Source organism: Eriocheir sinensis, unplaced genomic scaffold, assembly GCF_024679095.1.
Source record: "Eriocheir sinensis breed Jianghai 21 unplaced genomic scaffold, ASM2467909v1 Scaffold630, whole genome shotgun sequence".
Lineage (NCBI taxonomy): Eukaryota > Metazoa > Arthropoda > Malacostraca > Decapoda > Varunidae > Eriocheir > Eriocheir sinensis.
Window position 1 is genome coordinate 187,270 of NW_026111977.1, and position 6,927 is coordinate 194,196.

The following is a 6,927-nucleotide window of genomic DNA, read 5'->3' on the forward strand; positions in this document are numbered from 1 at the left end:
CATGCAAAGGATATTGCTAAATTAGAAGGTGTTCAGCGTCGGGCAACGAAAATGATCCCTTCCTTGCGCAACAAATCCTACGAAGAAAGGCTTTCTACCCTTAACATGTTCTCTCTTGAGAAACGTCGCCTCCGAGGAAAACTGATCGAATGTTTTAAAATACTTAATGGTTTCACGAATGTAGACAGATCAACATTGTTTATGATAGATGACACTTTGCGCACGAGGAACAATGGCGTAAAACTCAGATGTAGACAAGTAAATTCAGACTGCACCAAATTTTTCTTCACCAACGTTGTAGTGCGAGAATGGAATAAGCTTCCACCGTCAGTGGTCCAGTGTAACACGATTGACTCCTTCAAAAATAAGCTCGACCGTCACTTCCTTCAACTTAATATCAACTAGAGTAGAAATGCAACGTTTTGGAGTCTTCTGATTAATGTAAAATCACTTAGGTTTAAGGACAGACCACCAAGTCTGGACCATGGGGTCTGTGTGGTCTGATTTTCTATGTAAATCTATGTAAATCTCTCTCTCTCTCTCTCTCTCTCTCTCTCTCTCTCTCTCTCTCTCTCTCTCTCTCTCTGGAATAACTTTCGTACTAATTCGTATTGTTCTATGTTTGGAAAGCCCGATGTTCATATTTGTTTGTGTGTGTGTGTGTGTGTGTGTGTGTGTGTGTGTGTGTGTGTGTGTGTGTGTGTCGAGAAATTATATATTCTGGCTGCCTTTACAAGTGAGTTAGTCCTCGTTACACCGAACTCGTTAACCCCAACACGCTCACTTCACTGTTTAATGTTTCCTCGCTTTGGTACACTGACGACCGGGAGGCGAACTTTGGCCCTGTCACGCGCGGCATTTCTTTCCTATTCCATCTGTTTGAAAGAGTGAAGGACGGATAGCGCACGCAACAACAACAACAACAACCACACCAAATGACTAAACACTGATGAACCAAAAGGAGAATAGGAATAATTTAGTGGAGGTTTTGTCCATTGCTCTCCATTCCATTAGTTTTAAAAGAGTACAGGCCGGACAACACAAGCAATAACAACAACCAAACCAAATGACTAACCACGGATGCACCAAAAGGAAAATAGGAATAATTTAGTGGAGGTTTTGTCCATTGCAGTCCATTCCATGAGTTTTAAAAGAGTTAAGGTCTGACAACGCAAGCACAACCTCCCCGCCACACAGCCAACAGAGGGCGAACCAAGAGAAGCTGAAGATTAATATAGTGGAGGTTTTGTCCCATTGCCTTGTGGGGGAAAACAAGGGCAGGGACTTTTTTTATCATGGCTGCCACACGGCCTTTCTTCTCCATTCCATTAATAAAGAATAAAGGACAGACGACGTCACCACAACCACGCCACCGCTCGCTTGACATTCCACAGTGAATCAAAAGGAGGTGGAGAGTAATTTAGTGGTTTTGTTCTGTTGCCGTGCAAGAGAAAAGCAAAACAGTGACGGGAGTTTTTTTGTTATACCGGTCCAGCCTGATTGTTCCCTCTCTCTCTCCCTTCCCAGACGTGAGGGCAAAGGGAAAGGGGGAGTCACTAGTACCGATCTGAGGCAGCCACAGCGTCCATGAACCAGTCGATTTATTTCTTCATTTCTTCTTTCTTTATCTCCTTCTTCTATTCTTTGCTTCTCCTTCTTCTTTCTCATCTGTTTCCGTCCTTTCTCCTTCTTCTTCTCCTTCTTCCCTTCTTTTCTACTTCTTCTTTCTGTCACTCTTCCATTCTTTCATCCTTTTTCTTCTTTCTCTGCTTCCGTTCTTTAGTCCTCCTTGTTCTTTCTCTCTTTTCTCCATTTTTTCATCCTTTCTTCTTTCTCTGCTTCCGTTCTTTACTCCTCCTTTCATTCTTTACTCATTCTTCTTCTTTCTCTCCCGCTTCCGTCCTTTCTCCTTCTTCTTTCTCTCATTCTTCCATCCTTTTTCTTCTTTTTCTGCGTCCGTTCTTTAGTCCTCCTTGTTCTTTCTCTGCTTTCTCCATTCTTTACCCCTCCTTGTTCTTTCTCTCCTTTCTTCCATTCTTTACTCCTCCTTTCTCTTCATTACCTCTTGCAGACTCCTCACGTTTTTCTCTTTCAGACTTCTTACTTTCTTATGTTCTTATGTTCTTCTTCTGTTCCCTTTTCTTAGCCTCTTCCTAGTTTCATCTTCCTTCCTTCTTCTTCTTCTTCTTCTTCTTTTTCATTTCTTTTCTTATTTTCTCTTTCCTTTTTTTTTCTTCGTTTTCTTTGATTTTCTATTTCTTTTATTTTTTTACTCCTCCTCCTCCTCCTCCTCCTCCTCCTCCTCCTCCTAGTCCTTTTCCTCCTCCTACTCCTCTTTCCTCCTCTTCTTCCTCTTTCCTTCTCCTCCTACTCCTCCTTCACCTCCTCCTCCTCCTTCTAATCTTCTTCTTCTTCTTCTTCTTCTTCTTCTTCCTTCCCTCCTCCTCCTCCTCCTCCTCCTCCTCCTCCTCCTAATCTTCTTCTTCTTCTTCTTCTTCTTCTTCTTCTTCTTCTTCCCTCCTCCTCCTCCTCCTCCTCCACCTACTCTTCTTCGTACCCTATTAATAATTAGATTTGCAATGGAAATGCTTTGTTTTCCCGAAGAGATGTATATAAATGATGCAAATCTGAATTCAGGAGGGCAAAAACATTTCATACTAATTTATTTATCACCTTAATGAACTTTGCATTGAGATGATTATTATTATTATGATGAAGAAAAGTTTAATATTGAAGAAGTGGATGAATATATAAATGGGTCACACACACACACACATACACACATACAAACACAACACACATATACACACATACACATATACATACACAGAGAAACAAATACAAACACACACACACACACACACACACACACACACACACACACACACACACACTCACACACAAACAAACACACATATACACATCACACATACACACACACAAACACATATACATACCCACAGAGGAACAAACGCAAAACACACACACACACACACACACACACACACACACACACACACACACACACACACACACACACACACACACACACACACACTCAAATACAACACACATATACACACATACACAAACACATATACATACCCACAGAGGAACAAACGCAACACACACACACACACACACACACACACACACACACACACACACACACACACACACACACACACACTCAAATACAACACACATATACACACATACACAAACACATATACATACCCACAGAGGAACAAACGCAAAACACACACACACACACACACACACACACACACACACACACACACACACACACACACACACACACACACACACACACACACTCAAATACAACACACATATACACACATACACAAACACATATACATACACACAGATAAACAAATACAAACACAAGCACACACACACACACACGACTCTGTTTTCCCCGCCCTCCACACACGGAATACTGTGATGGCGTCCACAATTTCCACTTTGTTACTACGTGAACTATAATTTTCCTGGCCGCCCTTTAATCGGCTGAGCGAGGACTTTCCAGCACAGGATATGAAGCCCCGCGCGAGTCCCTGCCTGTGTCCTGTCTCTCACCCACCCACCCACACCCACACCCACACCCACACCAACCCGCACACCAACACCCACACACACACCTACCCCACCCTGCTCTCCCTCACACCCACCCACACCTACACACTCTTCCTCCTCCCCTTTACACACACATCAGCTCGTGGCTTTAAGAGAAAAACGGAAATACAGCTTAAAACGGAAGTCTTTTGCTAGTCGGTATATTTGCGGATTGCTTCATTATCTTGTTTTGTTGAAGTGTGTCTGTAGGTGTGTGTGTTATGTGAATGAGATTGAGGGGAGGGAGGGAGAGGGGGGAGGGAGGGAGAGGGGGAGGGATAGAGAGTGGGGGAGAAGAGAGAGAGAGAGAGAGAGAGAGAGAGAGAGAGAGAGAGAGAGAGAGAGAGAGAGAGAGAGAGAGAGAGAGAGAGAGAGAGAGAGAGAGAGAGAGAGAGAGAGAGAGAGAGAGAGAGAGAAAATAGGACATACAAGCGTACTAACAGACAAACGGACGCATTGATTGACTGACTGACTGACTGACTGATTTAATGACTGACTGAAAGAGATAAACAGACAGATAGGGGCAGACAAACAGACAAACAAACACACACAATGAAACAAACACAAAAACAGAGAGAGAGAGAGAGAGAGAGAGAGAGAGAGAGAGAGAGAGAGAGAGAGAGAGAGAGAGAGAGAGAGAGAGAGAGAATAGAAAAAAAAGAGAGACAGAGACAGAGACACAGAGAGACACAGAGACACAGAGAGACAGAGAGGAACAGAGAAAAAGAGAGATAGAGAATAGAGAAAGAAAGAGAAACAAAGAAATCCGGGGAATAAAAATACAGAGCCGGACAAAACAAACACAATCGGAGGGACAAAGATGCGGACAAAGACGGACAAGCAGAAAGCACCAACAAAGACTTTTCTTCCCCTCCTCCTTAAAATTTTATTACGCATCAGATCTTCTTTTACGCTGGAATAGAGTAAACAGGAAAGCAGGAACCGAGGATATTGCTTCGGGCAGGAGGAGGAGGAGGAGGAGGAGGAGGAGGAAAGCGGACATCACGTCACTGTTCAATAAGAGAAAGGAGGAAAAAGTTAACGAGGAAAAAGTATGTATTAACCAAGGACAGTTTAGCTTATAAGTGGAAGGAAGAAATGGACGGAAGAAATAAGGAACGAAAAAGGAAGAAAATTAATGGACAGAAGAAATAAGGAAAGAAAAAAGAAGAAAATTAATGGACGGAAGAAATAAGGGAAGAAAAAAGTAAGTAAGTAAGAAATGGAAGGAAGGAAAAGTCACGAATAAAAGGAAACAGAAAAAGTATAAAGTAACCAAGAACAATTTAGCTTATAAGTGGAAGGAAGAAATATGGGAACGAAAAAAAAGGACGAGGAAGGAGGAGGAGGAGGAGGAGGAGGAGGAGGAGGAGGAGGAGGAGGAGGAGGACGAGAAAAAGGACGAGGAGGAGGAGGAGGAGGAAGAGGACGAAAAGGACGAAGAGGAAGAGAAGGAGGACGAGGAAGAAGAGGAAGAGGAGGACGAGGACGAAGACGAGGAGGAGGAAGAGGAGGAGGAGGAGGAGGAGGAGGACTACTATTCTCTGCTTAATGGCTAGTTTTTTCTTCTTTTTTCTCGTGTTTTCTTCTTATATTTTTTTTTCCTCGTTTGTTTTCTTCAAGTAGCTCATCCGTTAAAAGCTTCGTTTCACTGCAGAACATAAACTCGGTGATGACGGCCCCGCAAAAGCCTCCTCACTTTGCTTTATTCGCCGCCACACATGAAGAGCTCGTGTTTGTGGTCCGTCCCCAAAGAGCCTCGCCAAGATGAATTACGACCTGAAAGAGCAGGGAGGATGTGGCCCAAGAACTCTCCTACGATGGACGGGGCAAGAAAGATACAGCTGCGAGACTAACCCTGAAACCTTTTACCCTGAACACACAGCCTGACACACACATAAGTAACATAAAAGTTGGAAAGTTTCGTTTAGTCGGCGCAACATCTGTGGTCATATGCCGGAGAGAGACAGGAGGGGGAAGGAATTATAGGAGAAGGGAACAGATACCAGGAGACAGTACACAACCCCCGATTAATACCTGGTACCCATTCACTGCTGGGTGGACAGGGGCGTAGGGTATCGGAAAAGCCGCCCAAATTTTTCCACTCCGCCCGGGACATAAGTAACATAACATACACGAACTGCTGTCTCTAGTCTAAGATGCAGCTGCGAGACTAACCGGAAACCTTTTACACGGGACACGGCGCCTGACACACTATAATACCGTCTAAACCCTTCACACTATACACAACGCCTGGCACAATTTTTACCATGAACAAAGAACCGGACACACTAATTTGATCTTAAACTTGCACACTAATTCGATCTAAAACTTGAAGATTAAATACTGCGCCCTGACATACTAACTCCGATCACACTAAACACAACACCTGACACACTAACTCCGCCTAAACCTTTCACACTAAATACGGCGACTGACATACTAATTCCATCACGTCCCCTCCCGAAATTGACCTCTCTTTCTGCCACCTCTTTTGATTCTTTTTAGGAGCAGCGAGTAGCGGGCTTTTTTATTATTGTTTCCTTTTTTTGTGCCCTTGAGCTGTCTCCTTTGTTGTAAAAAAAAAATAAATAAATAAACAATACCTCCAAGAGACAGGAATCACATACGTTACAGAAAACACGATTCCCGGACGTTGATAAAAAGAAATACCCGCCACACTAATCCTGCCACTGCCTTACTGAGCATCGTATACATCCACGAAGAAGAAATTAGATACCTTACACAGCATACGATTCACGGACGATGACCAAAAAGAGCCCAGCTGACGTCTCTATCCATTCTAAGACCACGGGAGGGGGGACTGGATGTGTGTCTTATCGCGTGGTTCAAACAGGCTCTTCAAGCAACCTCGAGGATCTCTGAGTATTCGACCGCCGAGGAGCTTTTACATCAAGCACTCAGCGGCACGGAAGACTCGCAGATGTGGAAAGCCAGATGGACTGACCGACGAGGAGAGGAAAAAGAAGCTATATAAAAACCGAGAGCGAGAAGGGAGATGAAGAACAGAAAGACGGAGGAGAAAAGGAGAATGAAGAGACAGGATGAGAAAGCTACCGAAGATAAGAAAACGAAAACGGAGATGAAGAACAGAAAGACGGAGGAGAAAAGAAGAAAGAAGGAGACTGGATGGATAAGAAAGCTGCCGAAGATAAAATAAAACAAAAAAACGAGAAAGAAAAGGGAGATGAAAAACAGAGAAAGGGATAAGAAAATAAGAAAGAAGGAGAGTGGGGTGGATAAGAAAGCTACTGACGAAGGAAATAC